Source organism: Lonchura striata, chromosome 5 (assembly GCF_050655825.1).
Source record: "Lonchura striata isolate lonStrDom1 chromosome 5, ASM5065582v1, whole genome shotgun sequence".
NCBI classification, from domain to species: Eukaryota; Metazoa; Chordata; class Aves; order Passeriformes; family Estrildidae; genus Lonchura; species Lonchura striata.
Window position 1 is genome coordinate 35,009,531 of NC_140707.1, and position 19,858 is coordinate 35,029,388.

Below are 19,858 nucleotides of genomic sequence, written 5' to 3' on the forward strand. Positions count from 1 at the left end.
CTATAGCAGTTACAAGACACTAGTACATTCACATGTTTTAGGTAAAAAAGCCACAGCACTTTCCTAGAGCTTGAAAACAAACAAACAAACCCCTAAAAAACAAAGTACTGGCACTCTCAACTCCCAAGAAAGGTAGAAATCCCTTGGAGAAAGACAATGGTTACCTGACAGGAAAAACCCAGTGATCTGTGATACAATTATAAACTAACATAGCAAAGTGAAATAAGAAAATGGCGGTAGAAATTCTACATGATCCTCAGGTGGAAGATGACAGTGTACCTTATAAACAAGCCCACATGTTCACTTTCAACACTTTTCTCTAGGGAGACTTAGAGAACCTAGCCCTCATATCTCAGAGAGAATGTACATTTCAGTCACACCAACTAGAGGATTCTAATTTAGGAAAAGGGACTGCAGAATCAGGAACATAGCAGACAATAAGAAAAATCATAATTACTTCATCCTGCATCAGGTCTGACACTGAAGAAGAATTCCTGGTATTACACAACGAAAGGTCAGAGGTTCAGCCGGTCTGAACTCTGTTGTGACGGAGTTCTGTGACACTGCTTATTTCTCACTGTGCACCCAGCCATACTGGTGTGTTGCACACAGTAGAAGTTTTGCCATTTCATAAGACGATTAATGTAGTGCTTTCTTACTCTGAACATTAGCTAGAGCTGAAGTAGAATAATAAGGCAAAGAAACTTGTTTCCTCCTATTTACCCCAGACATGAACAATCGCTTCCTCAACTCTTAAACTATGTCCCCCAGACTTTTGACTTCGAAAGCAGAAGGCCTTGGGTCAGGAGAGATTCTGCTGTCACAGAATGAAAAAGGAATTAGAGTACCTAATGTATTCAGAGACTCAGAGATACACTATTGCCAGTTCAGTATAGAACATCCACAGGACAGAGTCATGTATTTAATTCAGCTACCTAACACTAGTTAGGTCCTTCCATTATGGGTCTGGACTAAAAATGCTGAAAATTTTCTTCATTAATTTGGCTGGGTAGACTATTGCTGCCAGCCTAAATCAAGCATTGTTGCTAACTGAATGGATGACAAACAAATGAAGAGATCAATAATTTTAAATCAATTAAGAGATTTAAAAGTACAGCAAAGCAGATAGTCACTAGTGTTCTGAAAAAACCTCTGTTTATTAAACTGGTTAGTATTTAAATTTTTAAAATTTAAGGACATACATGTTTCTATTTCTAGGGTTTCCTTGTCTGTTCCAAGACAGATCATCCTGTGAAATTGGAGCCCAACATTAGCTGTACAGAAGGAAGGTCTTTAAGTGATAGTACATGATACCACATTTAACAGTGTTCCTGTGCCAATCTGCATAATGAGTGGGGGATGAAAAGCAATAGTTTTTCTTCATGTACAGCTCAGTGAGGACAGTTCCAAGCCTGCCACACAAAACTGCTTTAATAATGCAATCCAGTGCCTTTGATTTGAGGAACACGCAAAAGAATAAACAACCCATTAATCTAAATTTTCTCGTTTGCCTGAAAGTACAAAGCAGCAATGAACAAACCTCTTGGCTACATTAAGTGTACTGAAATGCAAAACTGCTTCTTTTCTCACCCTACAGTTACTCAGGAAAAAGAAGGATAGAGAAGAGGGAAAAGAGAATAGGCAAGGAAATCAGAAATGGTTTTAATATAAACTGCTCAGTTAAAACACAGAACACAACAAATTCTGGAGGAGGGCTTTCAAGTACTGCCACACGAAGGCACTTTAATACAAGTGGATATGCTCAGAAGATGAGTGCTAGAGATAGCACTACTTAGTAAAGAGAATGAATCCTCAGGCTAACCAGCTCTGAATTGAGCTGGTACTGTCAAGACTAAGGAACCACTGGTAATAGTCTGAACAATGTTTTCAGTGGTTTTGTTTGTTTTGGGAAGCTTCAATACAAAATACAGGTGAGTACCTTGATTAATGTTAGTCTCCTGACTGTCTGCAGTGGTGTGTTTTGCTCTGTTATTCTAATGTACTTGCAGTCAGCAGAGGTGCTTTCATTATCCATCCACTAATTTTAACATCTGAAACAGAATTATTCTAGAAATATTGTCAGTCTGACTCAGTCCAAGTCTGCTGTGCTCAAACACTATGAGTGTGGTTGGAGGATATGTTTAGGCATTTGGCTAAGCAGTTTTGGCAAACATTCTTGGTTCCCCTAGAGCCTTTTTCACAGTTTGAGAAGGGTAGAAATATATTAAAGCTGCTTGTCAAAGCAACTACATTACATCTATGGTCTGAGTAAAACATGTATAGTTTTGTTCAAACTCTTTTCTGTATGTATAGCAGATTATAACGTACATCAAAGAGTTAAGAAAAAGAATAAAGCTACTTCATTGGCTGTAGTACCAGGGGGCTTTTGGAAGAAATAGAAAAAATATTCTGACAACTTTGGGATGAACAGAAGAACAATAAACTGAAAAAATGCCAGGACCTATTCTATAGAGGATTTAATATCTGTGTATCTGTCAGTTAAGCATCCATAATACTTTTTATATGGAAAGTCCAGGAAAACACTAGAAATACCTGCAACCAGGATGTTTTCAGTGAAATGTTATGTGAGCCAATAAACAAGTCATCTTTGTGCTCTGGCTCCCACTCTTTCACATGCAGTTAAAGCCAGACAAGACAAATTCAACAAGCTGCTGATAGCTTATGCTACAATTGTAAACAAGAGATTTGAAGTTATATAAAAATTGTTTTCTGAAGAAGAGAAGTTCGATGGTGTTAAGAGCAGGTCTGACCCACCAATTAGGCCCTTTATAACACCATCAGACAAAGCTGTAATGTAAACACAGATTTTATACAGGGTCTTCTACTGTAAAGGGAAGTTTTAATCTCCCTTACATTTCATTCCCATCCTCTCCATTATTCCAGCACAGCTGCCTATACAGCCTCATTACAAACAAGACAAATACTAATGAAACTGAAAAGAAATTTCTTTTTTAAAGGTTATTTTTTGTTTGGATCAGCTGCCTTCACCACACAGCTAACTGCACCCCCACAAAGAAAGGGAAGAAAATCAGTAGAGAGGAAGGGAAGAACTACTCCTTTTCTCACCAGTGCCAACCTAACAGTCCTTATCTGGCCACAGGCTCAGCTGTCTTCCTTGGGCAGAAGCAGTTTCCTTGCAAGCCACCTGGCAGCACAGCTGGTCACAGGATTCCCAGGCAAACTCTTTTCTTCACCGTCTGAAAGCAATGCATCACCTTCCTCACAAATATCCTTGCCTCCAAAGCACACAGGAGAGAGTGACAGACAATGCTTTATAAATTACAGTAACTGCAATTAGAAAACATGACTGAAATCCATAATATTCCTGTTAAAAAAAAAAAAGAAGCCAATGCCAGTGCAAAAGCAGGAAATTAATCTCCTGGAGTGTAAGCTTAACTATCTCCTGCATCACACAATTCTAAATCATTAAGGAAATAGCTTATGGTTATTAAAGCTAGAGCATTAAAGGGATAAATCATTCTGAATTTATCTACTGAAAAATCTCTTACAAGAGTAAAATCTTGAACCTAAGTTAGTGAATAAGTGTCAGGTGCCTCCAATTATATCCTCCAGTAGCCACCGTGTGAAGAAATTTAAGGTCATTTAATTAAGGACAAATGAATCTTTAACCAGTCACTTTAGCACTCAGCAGTGGTGTATGAGCCTCTATTTTGTAGCATCAGAGACTGCATTTCATTAAACAACACTGGAACATCCCTTGCTCTGGGCAAAAAAGTCATTAGTGCAACCAGGTCCACCCCCTCATATGTGTTTATGTATTTGACTTGGAAAGGTGCATCTTCTTCAAAAGTGCCATGTTTGCCTTAAGGTATTCCAGACAAGTCAGTTTCTTTACTAGTAATGGGAGTACGTACCCTTTTGAAGTTTTGGAGTTTGTTGGTTTGGTGGATTTTTTTTCAAGAGTTACTTATGACTATCAGGTGGTTGAAAGTGTGATAATTAATTTTGAAATTACCAGATTAGATTTCTCTGCAGAGAGTGGGTTATTAATAGCTAAAGAGTTCAAAATTCTGAAAATCCACCCACAGTTAAACTGACATGCCAACATAAGGGCTATTTTGCCTCTGCTGTCAGCTTCTATTATTTAGAAGTCTTATTATTCAGCTTTTTAAATGGCAAACATCATTACAGTAAACCACTCTAACTTGAGTAAACTGAAAAACCTGATTTTGGATCTTCACTGTTTAAAACTATCTGTCTTTCCACTCAATATAATAAAATAAGGATGAACAGAGATAAATCCATTTATTAGAAAATAACCCTTTTTGAAACTTTATGGCATTGCCTAAGCACTGAATTTTTCATCTTATGTTACAAATTCCTGTATCTGAAACTGAAATTTTTCCCTGTTTACTCCTTTAGGTGTTTTGGAAGTCATTCAAAGAATAGAACAAGGCTTTGTCCAAGCTGTTACCTGATTTTATGCACAAGTTATAAAATGAACGAAAAGGAAGCACCTGCTAAGGAATTTGTTCAGCACATGGAATACATGGTAGTATGTGGAGTAAGAAGGCTGTTAGTATTCATTAATTATTTCAGTGCTCTAAATCCTTGTTTATCTCAGAAAAACTCAAGGAAAAGCCCTTTAAAGACATGACAGTAATATAAAATTGTAAATGTCAAAAAAAATGCTAAAATCAGGAATGTGCAGAAAACTATCTCATGTCTGTATAAATTATATCAACCCTTCCTCCATTATGCAAATACTATTTTGAAGCATTATGCTATTACAGATTTTCTCCTAGTTTCTTCATAATATTTATCATTCTTGCATACTTCATACCAATTTCATTATCACAGTGCTGCCAAACATCTTTATTGACACATTTTTGTATTACTCTTTATTTGGATGAAATATCACACATTTCCTTGTGAGGAGAAGAGGAGGGGCAGCCACTGATCTCTTCTCTGTGTGAGCAGAGACAGGATCCATGAGAATGTCCCAAAGTTTTGTCAGGGAAGGTTTAAGCTGGATATTAGGAAAAGGTTCTTCACCCAGAAGGTGGCTGGGCAGTGGAACAGGCTCCCAGGGCAGTGGCCACAGCACCAGCCTGACAGAGTTCTAGAGGTGTTTGGACACATGGTGTGACTCTTGTGGCTGGTTCTGTGCAGGGCCAGGATTTAGACTCTATGACCCTTATGGGTCCCTTCCAACTCAGCATATTCTGTGATATATTCCCTTCCAAAAAGGTGCACAACCTACCCAAGAGGAAATTCAGATAGTGGGAGAGATTAAGTTCCCTGCCAAAAATTGACAATACTTTAACTACCTTTCTGATATATTTCAAGTGGAAGATTCAAGTAAAATTAATCTAATATTAGCATAAATATCTTTCATAGATTCCTAAGCAGTATAAAAATAAATAAAACAATGTAAAAAATAAAAGCATCTGACAGCAGTGAATAATACTGAGGAGCTAGGAATTTGCAGAGAAACAGAGTGAAGCTGGTAAAAAAAAAGAGGGGGAAAAAGAGAAAGATAATGATATGCCTATCAAGAGAAAACTGTAGTAATAATAGTCCTCTTGACATTTTGCTACATGGGGGAAAAAAAAAAGTAGCATTCAGAAAAATCATGTGCTGTATTTAATCTGATACATATAATCCTTCTTTTTCTGCAGAATCCTAAACACTTTCCATTCCAACGATAATTTGCGAGGATATCAGTAGTGGAGTGGTACTTAACATATTAAAAAATTAAAAGCAGATGTTCATAATTTCTGTGAGAATTTTCAAGAGGGTTGGCTGACAAGCTCTCAGCACTACTGAGAAGTGATTTTCAAAGCCTGAAGCACCTGGGAAATTTTACACAACTAGAAAAAAGCTGAAGTCACTTCAGCACTTAAACATTCTAAGACTGGGGCTTACTCTGAGTGAAGGGCCTACCCAACACGAGCACACAGGATACTGATGAGAGCAAAGATGGGGTCAAAATACCACTTAAAGTATTGCCACCAGTTGAGATAAGCTGGGCATCTGTATCATGGTCACCCTGATAGCACTTCCAAACAAAATATTCAAACAGGAAATATTGCATTTTATCACTAAATAACTGAGAGCTATGAAACATGAAGAAAGGCTTCTTGGTGAATTAAGCAATCTTTTCAAAGGGAACACAAGTCTAGGTGTAAAACAGCATCAAAAATCAGGTTTTCTGAGATATTACCCTTCATACAAACAATGCTGTGATTAAAAATTTTGAATTACTCAAAGCAACAGCTAATTACATTAACTGTTGCATCTCAAAATAAGGATGAGGAATCACTACTTAGGAGATGTACTTCTCTTGGGATCCCCAAGAATATCTCCTCAGTTCTACATTTTAAAGCAATTTTTCAATTAATGGCCTAGAAGAGAAAAATAATTAAATGTAACATTTGTGAGCCATAGACAAACTGAGGAAACAAAAAATTTAAAAGGAATGAGTAGTACCATGGAGAGACCTTGTGGGCATAGTCAGCTTATATATAGCTTAGAGCCTCATACATGAAACACTGTATCCAGAAACAAAGAATGCAGAGGGCTCCACCTCTATAAATAGTTTCTACAAAGACAGGTGAAAATGGTGGTCACCAGAAATGCTCAGAAAAATGCAATTAGGAGAATAATATGGTCCTGAGATGAGTAAACACAGCTATCAAGTAAAGAGGCTCAGTTACCAGCACTTGACCAATCTGGAATGATGGTTGAACTGAAAAGGAGTCAGAAGCACTGCAGGAATGATCATGTGCTTACAAAACATGCCTCACAGAGGGAGGCTCAAGATGATAATTTACTAGCTTATCAAAATCAAGAATATGGAATTTAACATATGATTGAAACACTTAAAACACCATAATTTTCATAAAGTGAAAAAAATACATCAGGTGAAGATAATCACACTATTAAAGACTGCCACACGTTGAGATTGCAGTAGTGTGCTCAGGAATCTGATTTTACAGGCACCCAAAGAGATGTTTCAGTACAAAATCAAGTAAGTCTTAGTAAATTCTGACCTCCAACAAAAAAAAAACAAGTTACCAATAAACAACCTTCCTCCCCTGTTAGGACAATTTCTTTCTCACCTGGCCCTGCTATCTTCACAAGCAACTGTCCTCTCAGCAGCAGCAGAGTGGCGTGTATACAAGGGCCACCCTACTGCATGACTGCAGAACATCTACACGTGGCTCAGCCTTCCTGAGGAAGGTGTCCGAGAGCAGAGCAGGCAGTTTGCACAAGCTCTCCTTCCCATGAAAACCCAGTACTTCATGGGGACCGGGCTGCAGGCCAGCCTAATTGCTCTGGCAGCACCGGCAGCTGACTGCTTCCTCTTGCTATTTTTCCCAGGGGCCCTTCGGCCCCTTCAGGCTCACATGACTTAATCAAACCTGAATGCCCTTCTGGAAGATATGCAAATTATTTTTCAGTCAGACAAAAGTGTTTTGGCTCAATACTGGTGTTACTAAGTGAAGTTTAATGATGTGCTATACAGGTCAAACTTCATGGCTTAATGGCACTTTCTGGCTATAAACGCAACAAGTGTATTACTCTCTAAAGGAGGTTTTAAAGCAAAATATTAATATATCCAGTACATTACTTGATTAGACTAGGCTAAATATCAATACAAAGCAATATAACCTGTATTTTAAGGTCAGGTTTGTCAATGCTGGGATTTTTGCACTTAGGAACTGTTGGCAGTTTGAGTTCTGCCATGGGTGCAGAGTACCACACTCTGCATTCCACCTCTTTGTGACCTTGTACTGGCACATTTCAATGTACTGTGCTGGGAGAAAACTAACTCAAGTAGCAGAAGTACTGAATTGTTTGCTGCCAGTTTAGCATGCTGAGACAGATCAGCACAAGATGGAACAAGTGCTGGAGCTGCCATGAGAAGGATGCAAGAAGGCAGTACCCCACTAGCCAGCAATTAGATCAGGTTATGCCGACATGGTACTGCAGATTTAATTAAGGCATTAGTAAAGTCTAAGATGCATTCAATTCAAAGATGACAACAACTTTAGTTTTGAATTTATCTTAGGCATATGACCAGAATAGGTAACTTTTTCTGTCTAGCTCTTACCTCAAGAAACGGAATCACTAGGGTATCTTAAATGCTGAACTTTTTCCCAGTACAAAATAGAATAAAGTAACTATAAATGTTTCATAGCCACATGAAGCATGGTGGTTTGGTTTTAAAGCCATTTTAAAAAATTACTGTGAAGAACAAAAATTAAATTGCTTCCAAGGTAATGAAAGTACAATTTCTAAAAGAACAGGTTTCGACTTGCAAGTATTCCTGGGCAACCCATTTGCACTGTGGGGTGGAACATACAGTCATGTGTATTGCCTGTATTTATATTAAAGACAGAGTGTGGGATCATAACATGCATTACTGGCAACAACACTTAACTGAATATTGGACAACTCTACAGGACACACATATATACTTTCTTGGTTCTCTTTCACTTGGAAAGATCAACTGAAAAAAAACAAGGACACTACAGGTAATGCTAAGATAAGGATAGTGTCAATTGTTCTTGTTGCAATAAGGTTTCTGGGAAAAAGTGCCAAGCATTTAAACGGCTGCAGGAATAATTTCTTTCTAAACAATAATGGTATCTCTACCTTATCCAGTCAGATGCATGTCGTATACATTACTAGAATTAATACTAAACAGAAATTAAAATAATTTGTTGTTTATTTACATTCACCCTTTTCAAATGCTAATGAGTGACACCAGGTCTTCAGAAGGAGAAATTGCTTTTCTTGCTAATCCATCTTTGGTAGACTCTGCCCTCAAAATAGAAGGTATCAGGGAGGGACTGAAACAAATGAGAGGGAATGCACAGGAGGATAGTATGATATGAGAAGAATGCTTGCAATTTTATGTGAAGAAAACCCAGCTGCCAGTTTTTCAGACGTTTGAACTCGCACACAGATACTCTGCTGTTTCATCAACAAAAAGTGTACACTTTGATACTCAGTGGTCAGGGAACAGGTGCTCCTCGGTGCCCTAACCTGCTTATGCACTTCTAATCAAAAATGGCTGCATTAATAATTAATGCAATACATCATGCTTCATCCCACTCCCTAAACATCTCCATTACAACACCTTCGCTTCCATGCTAGACAAAGCCTATACAGACAATGTAGTTACAGGGCAGCTTCTTCACCTGTGACTCAGGTAAAACACGGTGGAATTGGGACTTTTCAACAAGCAAAAATATAAAATACTTTGGAACTTTGAAACTCCTTCAAAACCAGTGAAAGAATTTGCCTTTTCTTTTGTTGTCTTGCAAGCTCCTGTCATGGTGCTTGTGGCCCTTTCCAAATCACTTGTCACTACTTGGAAGCAAGGGGATTGCATGCAGTAGTATTATCAGAATTTGTCTATTCAGTGAATCTAAAGCCTGCAACAATGTGCATGCAGAAAGCAACTGAACTATCACAATGTTTTAGTGGTCCCTAGATAGCTTCTGGCTCTCAGGCATAGAAGTCACATACTAAAACTGTAGAAGATAACCAAGGGATATTTAGTAGAGGTACCATCTAGACCAGGCTAAAACTGCAGAATACAGTATCCCTTCAGGTTCTCACCTGTACCTTAACGTAACTGGAAAAAAATTATATAGTTACACATGCAGAAATGGGAGAACAAATTCTGCAACAATTTTCAAATATATTATCTCTAGTGGAAGTTGTAGTGTTCACCTAAAGATGAAACTGAATTCTGTGAAGTCACCCAATTGATTCCCATATCATCCCACTGAGATAATCCAATGCAAAGATTTCAGAGAAATCTGATTATGAAAGTGATCTGAGTTAAAAATAAGCTTTAAAAAATGCAGCACAAGTAATGAAATTATAGAAGAACACTGTACTGAGTATATCTGGAGAATTCCCCAGTTAGCAAAGGGAAAATACATTCTTGTGCAGAAAAATTAGCAGCCGACATGCTGCTCTACCTGCATTCAAGTCCCAAGAAGTTCTGTACTGCACTTCCAATTACAGCAGATGGGAGTCAGTATCAGAGGCTTAATTGAAGATATGTTCTGTGAGATGTTTTCATTAACGATTCTTTCTCAGTGTGGTCACTTTTGCTTATTTGGTTTTGTTTCTCCTCGAAATCATCAAAGAAGACAAATAAAATGCTATTTTTTCTTTAAGGCTCAAGGATAATAATATCTGCCAAATCTGCATTTACCTTGAAATCATTGTAAATTCAAAGTGATCTGAACAAGGTTCCTGAAGAACAGAAAACTCACTTCTGGATAGCTCAATAACTGAAAACTGAAGTATTTTGAAGAAAACTCTCTTGATATTTTATTTAAATTATCTCTTCTGCAGGGGTACAATCTATTTAATTCTTTATTAATATTTTCTGTATTTATTTATTTTTGCCTGTATTTCTTTAAAAAGCTACTATAGTCTGAAAACAAGATTTTAGAATAATTTCTGGCTATAACTTGAACAATCACATTCCTAGGTCATGAGGAATATGTTTGATGACACAGTTAACTCCTTATAGATTCAGGCTCCTCTACAATAACCACCACACTCCAGTTTCAAAATCAACACTGTTGTGTAACTTTAGGAGTTATGTAAATTCCTTTTGCTATGGTAACTGTAAAAGATCTAAAAGACAAATAAATAATTTTTTAAGGTGAGTTAACTTAGTAGCAAGCAAATATCCATCATTTTGGGGCTGCTTAAGATATTGGATTAACTTAACATTTAAGCTCCTTCTAAAACTACCTTAGAGTCACTGTTTAAAACTGACATAACAGTGAGGTCTCTGCCCTGCAGAGTAGTCATAAGTGAGTGAAAAGCAGAATTGTTCTCATGTATCTCCGTTATATAAAAAACGCTTACAAAAAGAAAAGGTAATTAAAACAGATTTGCTTGTATAATGACACTTTCCTAATTTGAATTTTTATTTTTTTATATGTTCAGTTTGTAGCAATTAGAAATATACAAATATCCACAAATTAAGTATTGGATGTATCTGACCAACAGTTAATGTTTTATTAAACATTTACCAAATACTCAAACACAAAGAGAGTAAGCAAAGGCAAAGAAGGAAATGTTAACAATTGGGCAAAGAAGAATGGTACACCTTGCACTCTTCTGAAGCTGTTCCAGGTCTGAAAGATTTGAAGATGATTCTGTACATTGTGTATGACAATCCTGTGCAACCAAACCACAACAAACAGAGCCACCACTTTCATATTTACTCTCTGCAAGTTTGGTTAGTTTTCACATGAATAGATATAACTCTTGAAATCCAGTTCTATCTATCATAAAGCCTTTCCTCCCTTCCTCCAGAATTGATTTTAATATAATCCTAAGAACTGTTAAAAGGCACGAAAATTCCCATAGGAAAAAACTTTGAGTCTGAACTGGGGGAGGGGGGAGGAAAGAAGAGAAGAAAGACTGATATTAAAGGCTTTTTTATGTTAAAGATTTTACATTCCAAATGTTTACAATGTTTTACTCACTCTTTTTCCTGTATTCAAAAAATAGTTAAATTATTACAATGGACAAAAGCTGCAAGTTTACATGCATCTGTCTAAAGTTAGCTGTTTATCACTAACAAGAAAGTGAAAGTTCATTAAGGCCTTGATTCCATCAAATATGCTGTATACAGATAGTTAAATACTCTGAGTTTGACCAATCCAGCCAACACTTGTATGTCCAAAGATTATCTAATTCAATCCAACAGGTGTAACTCGAGGTTATAAATAGAAAAATGAAGGTACAGTGAGATTAAGGGATTTGCCAAAGATATGGATTAAGAGGATTAGGATTCAGGAGTTGCCAGTTTGAATTTCCTTGTTTATCCCATATTTGCTCCAGCAATCTAAATACAAGGACAGCAGAGAACAGAGGAAAATACTGACATCTTCTACTTGGCATCAAGAAAAAAATGTTAAAACACCTATTCAGTATCAGCTGTCTGACTAGGAATTGCCTTTATGTACACCCAAAGCATGGCTATTATCAGAAATAGTATTCTGAGTACCCAAGAACTAATTTAATTTATTTTAAATCAGCGTAAGACCTTGCAAAACAAAGCTCCGGGCTCTGTGTGTATAGGGATGTTCCAGATACATTCTTCCAACAGAGAAAGACAAAAGAAATAACAAACAAAGCTTTCAGTAGCTGTATTATGTTTTTTAAAACTGCTTCTCTTAGTAACCCTGTTTATTTGCTGCATCTGTGTATTGGATTAGTGTGGCAAGCTTTTGGTCATGGGTGAAGATGCAAGGACAGTTTGTGTGAGAAGTTTTAATAAGCTTCACCCCCAGGTGCGACAGAGCCAATGCCAGCCTGAACCAAGATCAACACATCACTGGCCAAGGCTGAGCTGGTCAGTGACCATGGTAGTGCATCTGGGATAACATATTTAAGCAGGGATAAAAAACCCCATGTGGCTGGAGAGAGAAGCGAGGCTGTGTGAGAGAAGTAACTCTCACTCAAAGGTCAGTGCACAAGGAGGTGCTCCAGACCCCCAAGCAGATACCCCTGTAGCTCTGGTAGGGCAAGGAGATACAAAAAATCAAGAGTGAGGTTGAGCCTAGGAAGAAAGGAGGGCTTGCTGGAAGGCGTTTTTAAATTCTGGTTTTCTCTTTATCCTACTCTTGATTTAATTGGTAATAAATTCAATTAATTTCCATAAATCATGTCAGTTTTGCCAGTGACAGTAACTGGTAAGTGATCTCTCCCCATCCTCATCTTGACCTGCAAGCCTTTAGTTGTATTTTTCTCTTCATTCTCCAGCTAAGGAGGGGAAGTGAGAAAGCAGTCTGGTGCCTTGGCATCCAGTTAGGGTCAACCCAACACAATCTGCTAAAGCTAGAAATGTTTACTTACCAAGAAACAGATAAAGAAATTTTACTAGAATTTTCTTTTTAATATTAGTTCTTCAAGATATCTTAGCTGGGGTTCAAAGGAAATATTTAAAGAGATTACAAGTTTGATTTCATTGACCATTGATTTGTTTCTTAACTCCTCTAGTCTAGTAAGATTTAATACAGCATTCACTTCCCTTTGCTTTGTTTAGGGGATGCTTTAGACACAAAAGCTAAGGAAGATTTATAAGGGATAAAAAGCATTATGAAATAAAAACTTTTCTAAAATGTATTCATGAACTTTACTCATGATTCTTTATTCAAGAATAGTGAGCGCCAGAATAAATTAACACAGCATCATTAGAAAGACACATTTTGTTAAGGGTTTAATGTACTGATCCAGAAAACAGAAAATGTTTGAAATGCAGAGTGAAATGTAAATTTTATGTTGTCTCTCCTCAACCTCTGAACTTAGAGCCTCAATGTAAAGGCTGCTCTACCTAAACTCCTAGTGTAAAAAACAGGAGAAGGATAATGACCAGAAGGCCATCAGAACTATTCAAAATGCCCATGGATCAGACACTCTCTGCTGACTACCAAAAAAGTGCATTAGATTTCGAGTTTGGGCATCAAACTGGTATACTCACAGGACAAGACATGATGGATACAACCTGCAACAAGGGACAAGCTCCAGCAGGTATTCTTTAATTTTGGCTTTAGCTACACCACGCACATACTCAACTTTTCCATGGAGTAGCCTCTTCAAAGCAAATGCCAAAATCCCACTTTGCTGGGTTTGAGACCCAGAGTTCAGCTTTTAAGCCTGCTTTTCCAGATAAATAGCAAGACAGGACATAGGCAGATCAGGTTCTAAGCTTTGTTCTTTTACTCTTTAAATGAAAGAACTCAGAAGATGGCCCTTCACAGAACAGATATATTTAAGAAATCTTTCACTAGACTTTGTATGCAACTTGACTAGTAGACTGGACCTAAGGGGAAAGAACTGTCTTCTATTTTATAAGGTGGTTGGTCCCTTGAAAAATAACATGCTTGAACAAGACTCTACTAGCTAGTACTTTGAAGCTAAGCAAAAACAACAAAAGACTGCAACCTCTGTATAAAAGGGAAATAGTCTGAATTTACAATAAGGGAAGATGAATAAAGAATATACTTCAGCATATAAAGTAGTTTCTATTTTGAGCTTCTTCAAAAGGGATAATCTCTTGCCAATTTTACTGTAGAAACCAGCAACTTCTGTACACCAAGACTGGCTTTCTAAGTGATACAGCTACCAGCTAAGCACTAGACTGCTTATGAGCCAAGACATTTTCAGACAGGTATTGCACACATATGAAATAACCTTCCCCTCCTAAAGAGCAAAGAATTGTCAGGAAAATAATACTGAGCATGTGATTCTACAACAGAGATGTGATTCTACAGCAGAGATGATGAACTTGATGACATATGTTAATTAAATTGATTTCTATCTTGTTCTAAAGACATTGTTGAGAAAAGCATGTAGCAAAGAGGGCTGTAATATCAAACTTGAATACAACTACAACTACATCCTGCATCATTCTACACAGCTCATGCACAGTGATCTACTATTCTGAGTAAGACAAGTACACTCAAAACATTCAAAAAACAAAAAATATGACAGATTCTTACAAACAATTTATGTAGACAATGTTGCTTCATATTAACATGTGTGTGTTTTCTTACTTGTTTCACAGGAAAACAATCCTGTATCTGTAAAAAAACCACTTTAATATATAAAACTGAAATAATATATCAAAAGGCCAAACATCTTGAACTCTGACTATGTGAACTTCAGCTAATTACTTCATTTCCCTGTCTCACTTTCCGGAACTGTCAAATGAAAATGGTATTGTCAAGAATTTTGGGAAGCTTCAATCCTTAATGTCTGTAAAATACCTGGAGATCCTTAGAGAGTAGGTACAGAAAAGTGTTATCAATAATCATCATTCTGAAATTAAGACATCATATTAGAGGTCTTGTCCGTCACAGAAGAAAGCCATGAAATACTTCTCAGCACCTTAAGGACAATTACACTTGCTCAGTCATTTGAAGGGTTTGTTAAGGGAAGTTTCCAATCAAAGTAGACAGAAAAAAAAATTAATTATTTCAGGCACAAGCCACAATATTAACTGCTCACTACCCTAATCATGTTAACTATCATTTGCATCACATTGTAACTTCTCACAGCACACCTATCTTTCTGCCTCTGCTAGCAGAATGAAGAAATACCTAATAGCAGCATGAGGAATGGGGATGAGAAAGAGTAAATACAGAAAAAGCTTTGTTTCTGACATCAGATAGCAATGCAGAGACAACTTCATGCAAAAAGTACTGACAGCTTGACTTCTTTTCAGGAAATGTTTAAGTTATTCTGGGAATTATATAAAGGAATTTTGATTGAAGAGTAGATGAGCACTTTGAATGAATATGCAATACCTTGACTCCAGCAGAAAGAGTAGGGAGAAAAGTGGTAACAGATAAGCAGATACCATAGCTGGAAGGAAACAAATATTTGACAAACAGATGATCAAAACAGAGATATATAACAAAAACATGGGCAGATATAGAGATGACTAGAGAAAGGGATGAATATAGTTCTCAATGAGTTTGTCCTACAACACAAAGGAACTAAAGGGGAAGAGTTAAAATTCTATTCAGGACAATATTGCCTTTCTTGACATCTCTCCCTGCCCTCTATGAAAATGAACACTAGTAACACTTTGTAACCTCACAAACTTGCATTTCCAAACAGAAAAAAAAAAAAAATCTTCTCAAATGTTCCGTTTCCTTTAGGTTTATTGTGTAATCCATGTACTCTCCAGATCCCCTTGATGCTATGGTTTCTTCTACTGAGAAAACGCCAGGTTACTGCATTACAAATATCACCCAAGTTCTACTGGAGAATATGTACAAATCCATTAAATTAGCTGATGTAAATTTTGACTATTTCTGGGTCTGAAACTTAATGCAGGAAAACCTCAGAGAAGACAGGATTTGAAAGTCTCTATGTGAGCACTAGAATTAGCAAAGCTTTGATCCTATGGATTTTTGGGTTTTGGCTGACATTGCAGCCTGGGAAAGTGTGAACTGTGTGAGCTTTTCCTGTGCCTGAAGCATTTCTAAGGTGTTTTTCTTTATACCTGAAAAACCATTTTATAAAAGTTTCAGAAAATTAGCTACTTGGCAATTAGAAGGACCAAAGGCCCGGATTTCAGGAGAGCAGACTTTAATGACTTCAGAGATAATTTTGGAAGAATTCTATGCGATATGGCTCTAAAGAAAAAAAGAGGTCAAGAAGTGATGGAGATTTAAGTATCTCTTCATCCAAGAAAAAGAAAGCTCCATTTTTCCAACAGAAGTTATGAGATTCAGGCTTAGTAGGATCACAGAATGCAAATCATTCTCAGATCTACTTATGAAGGAAGGTATCACAGACTGTACATTACCACAGTCATGTCCTGTGACAAATTCAGAATGGATCAAGCTTAACTTATAAATATTACCAACTACATTTCATAACTCATTTGCAGATTGCAGGTTTTCCATAGTAATACCTTATCACCATTTCACAGAGTAGTAGTAGCATATCAAAGTACCAATCATGCATGCAGATCACTTCTACTGATACTCATCTAGGATCCTTGAAAGAGGCATAACAAAGTATAAACCAACAATCCTTTTCATCATATACAACAATTTATACATGATCATACTCATTTAAACCAGACTTCAAGGTGTTTACTGAGGTAAGGCAACTTTAAAAGGATGCAAGAATTTCTGTACTTAATTCAGCATCACACTTTAGTCAAACATGGACATCCTGAATGGAACTGAATGAGGCCTCAAAACAAAGTGCAAAGTAGGGATTTCCTGAAAGGTTTAAAGTTTCTAGGATCGAATTATCTTCCCTAACAAGAAAAGGCTTACTGGAATAGTTCAGTAATATAGTTACAGAAACAGAAACTCAGTCAGTCCTTTTAACAACACAAAGGAAAATAAGTTTCTCAAAAGAAATAAATGGCACTCTCAAGTTTATTTTATCAAAATAACTGAATATAAAGCTTTTGTGAGTATAACTAATAGATTAAGCGGAAGAACAGGGGACCAGAAATTGTAGTTGTGCAAATTCCTAATGAACAAACAGGAAAAAAATTTCTAGATATAGGTCAGATCTGCTCAATCCAATGAGAGTAACATACTGTAGAGTCAGGAGCACACTAATCAGCTGAGTTAATTTAGGAAAGCTAGGAAGTGAATGTGTAGTGATGTGTAGGAAACTATAAAAAACAAGATCATGAGAGAGAAAAGCTGAAGAACCTGGGATTATAAAGACACAAAAATTATTTGTTCAGAGATATTTTGTGCAGCTAGACAAAAATATAGTTATCTCTTCACTTAAAATTATAACTCCCAGTACCAAGGCGACGTTGAAGACTTAATTACATGTGTGAAGGAGAGTCCTTACTCTGCTGTTCATGCTGAACACGCCTTCCTCCTTCAGTCTTCTTCCTCAGATTGCAGCTACACTGCTCTCAGCAGCTCAACACAGAGATGCTAGAGTTTATTTCACAGAAATGAGTGCAGACACACCATAACAACACTCCCCTTATGTCCACTGATCTGCTGAGACACATCAACTAGGTTCAGGCTGCTGTCAGAGCAATACAGCTCTGTAACTTCCAGGTCCCAAGCTAGTATCTTGAGTTAGTGCTGAATTGTACCATATGGAAACACAAACCCCAAGCTTAGTTGTCTATGTAAACATTGCATTACACAGCACAGACACACACTTGCAGCCAACATCATGGGCAGAAGTACGCTTTAGGGTTCACAGAGAAAAGACAATGCATTCCTCAGTTTCAGTACTTTCACCTCTCAGGGCAGACTAAGAGCCAACACTGGGCTGAAAGCAGATGTGGGCTTCATAGAGACCCTTTTCATAAAACCTCTTTGCAGAAAATCATAGTATAAGGAAGTGAGATAAAAAAAGATTTTTATCTACTTTGTCTACCTCTCCCTTTCAGCACCTCTGCTACTGAAGAAGAGATCAGCAATAGCAAAAAACATGCTAATTAATGAAACTAAAGCTTCACAGACATTCTACTAGATGATCACCTATGCACACTTCATGTGCAGATCATCTTTCAAGATATGTCACAAGTGAGAGAAGAGACAGACCAAGTTTATTTAATATAAGAAACATGGAGCATTCAGAATCCCAGGCTAGATCAAATCTTCTAGAACCAGTTTTGTTCCAGGAAACTTCCCCACAATTTTTAATACTAACTCTTCAAGACTACATTGTAACCTAAAAAAGCCTTAATTAAAAAAATCCATTTCAGTTGGTTTGAATAGGAATGCTGTCATAGGGATGAGAAACTTGCCAGAAGACTGCAAAACAAATAGTAATAATAATTACCAGTTGAATTTTGGATAATTGCTTAGCAGAATGCAACAATGATCACTGCTTATTTAAATGTTTTGCTCAACTGGGACAAAAAGTAAAGAACATATTAATTTTATTTGCCAATGACACAACCAGTGAAGAAGTGTCAAAAGACACAAAATTGCCAGAAAACATTAGAAAACAAACAGAAATATTTACTGGTTTAGCAAGATATACATCTGGAATATGAAACTGAAAAAAAAATTAATATTAAGAAGAGCTGGTGTATGCTCAGAGACAGTTGAAAAGGAAATATAATACTGGGGTGAAAAATAAACCCCAAACCAGATTAGACAAGAAGGGTTTTCAGTGTACTACATTTAACTTCACAAACTGCCTTGACAGAATGGCATGAACTGAATTCAGGGAGAGACTAGCTGAAAACTCCATCACTGACCCACTTCTACAAATGATTACTGCAGTGCATTTTAGATCTATGCAATGCAGACATTTTAACTTACAATGGCTTGTAGATATATCTCACCATCTCTAAAATGTAATCCTCTACTTATTTCTACCCAGCTTCAGAAATCCTTTGTCCTGATACTCCAGAGTCATGAGTGCTTCCAGGCAGAGCAGCATTGATAAATCATAAATAGCAACAGCTGTAACCGTAGCATGAAGGAACTATGAGGTGAGTAAGGTTAGAGATCAATCATTTCAGCTAAGGCTATTTCACTGCAGAATGAATTTCCAGAAAACACAGGTATCTTATCTTTAGGACATGCTGTGAGACCTCACTGATTCATAAAAGATTTCCTACAATAACATGTATAAAAATCTGATTTGGTTTTAGTAACAAAAAGGAAAGGAAAAAAGATTCTGATATTTATTGTGATAATCACTGTATTGTTCTAAACATCTCACTTAGCAGAGACTGGCTAAGCTAGAGATGGACACAGTCTAAAAGCTTACAAAGGAGGGAATAAAAAAAGGCAGAGTAATTTAATATAAAGAATAACATATGGAAGCATTAGAATGACATTAGCAAAGGAAGGGATTTTGTAACCTCAGGAAAGTAATCTTGTCAGCAAAAATACATTAAAATAGCATATTTCAAAACTGAGCTGGGAGAACAGTGGTCCATTTAGCTCTTCTCCACGTCCAAGTTACATTAATTATATAGATAAGACATTTCTTTAATTTTTGTAAGGAACCTAGCCTTCCTGGCAAACTCAAGAACTCAAGTAGAATTAGTCATAGAGGCTTACCACTCTTCTCATTTCATGACATAGCTTGTGTGCTTGGTTGTGGTCAACCTCCCTTTCCACAAGTTCCAGAGACAGCTAGGCTTCCAATTTCCTAATTCAAGTGTGCAGAAGCAAAGAGGTAGCCATCACACCATGTGATGAATGTGAAAAAAACCTGGTCATTTTATAAGATTTTATTTCAATATGAACAGTAACAGTACCTTCAGAACAGTCTGAAGGGGAGGCAAGTGTCTGTAAAAAAGATTCTCAGGCAATATAGTCTAACATAACTTTCTGCAGCAGTTTTACAT

General features: G+C 36.9%; 1 protein-coding gene across 4 annotated transcripts in view; it reads right to left on the reverse strand.

The window, feature by feature from the left end:
- The window catches only part of CSTPP1 (centriolar satellite-associated tubulin polyglutamylase complex regulator 1), a 79,038-nt gene that overhangs the window by 28,237 nt on the left and 30,943 nt on the right, over nucleotides 1-19,858 (reverse strand). The window contains exon 1 of one of the 4 annotated variants that reach the window (XM_085581774.1): nucleotides 1-19,513. This exon is cut by the window's left edge and continues 13,563 nt beyond it. The exons of the other annotated variants lie outside the window; for them this stretch is intronic. The gene's annotated coding sequence lies outside the window, so the exon portion shown is untranslated. Of the gene's footprint in view, nucleotides 19,514-19,858 lie in introns of those variants that run through there. 4 annotated transcript variants of the gene reach the window in all.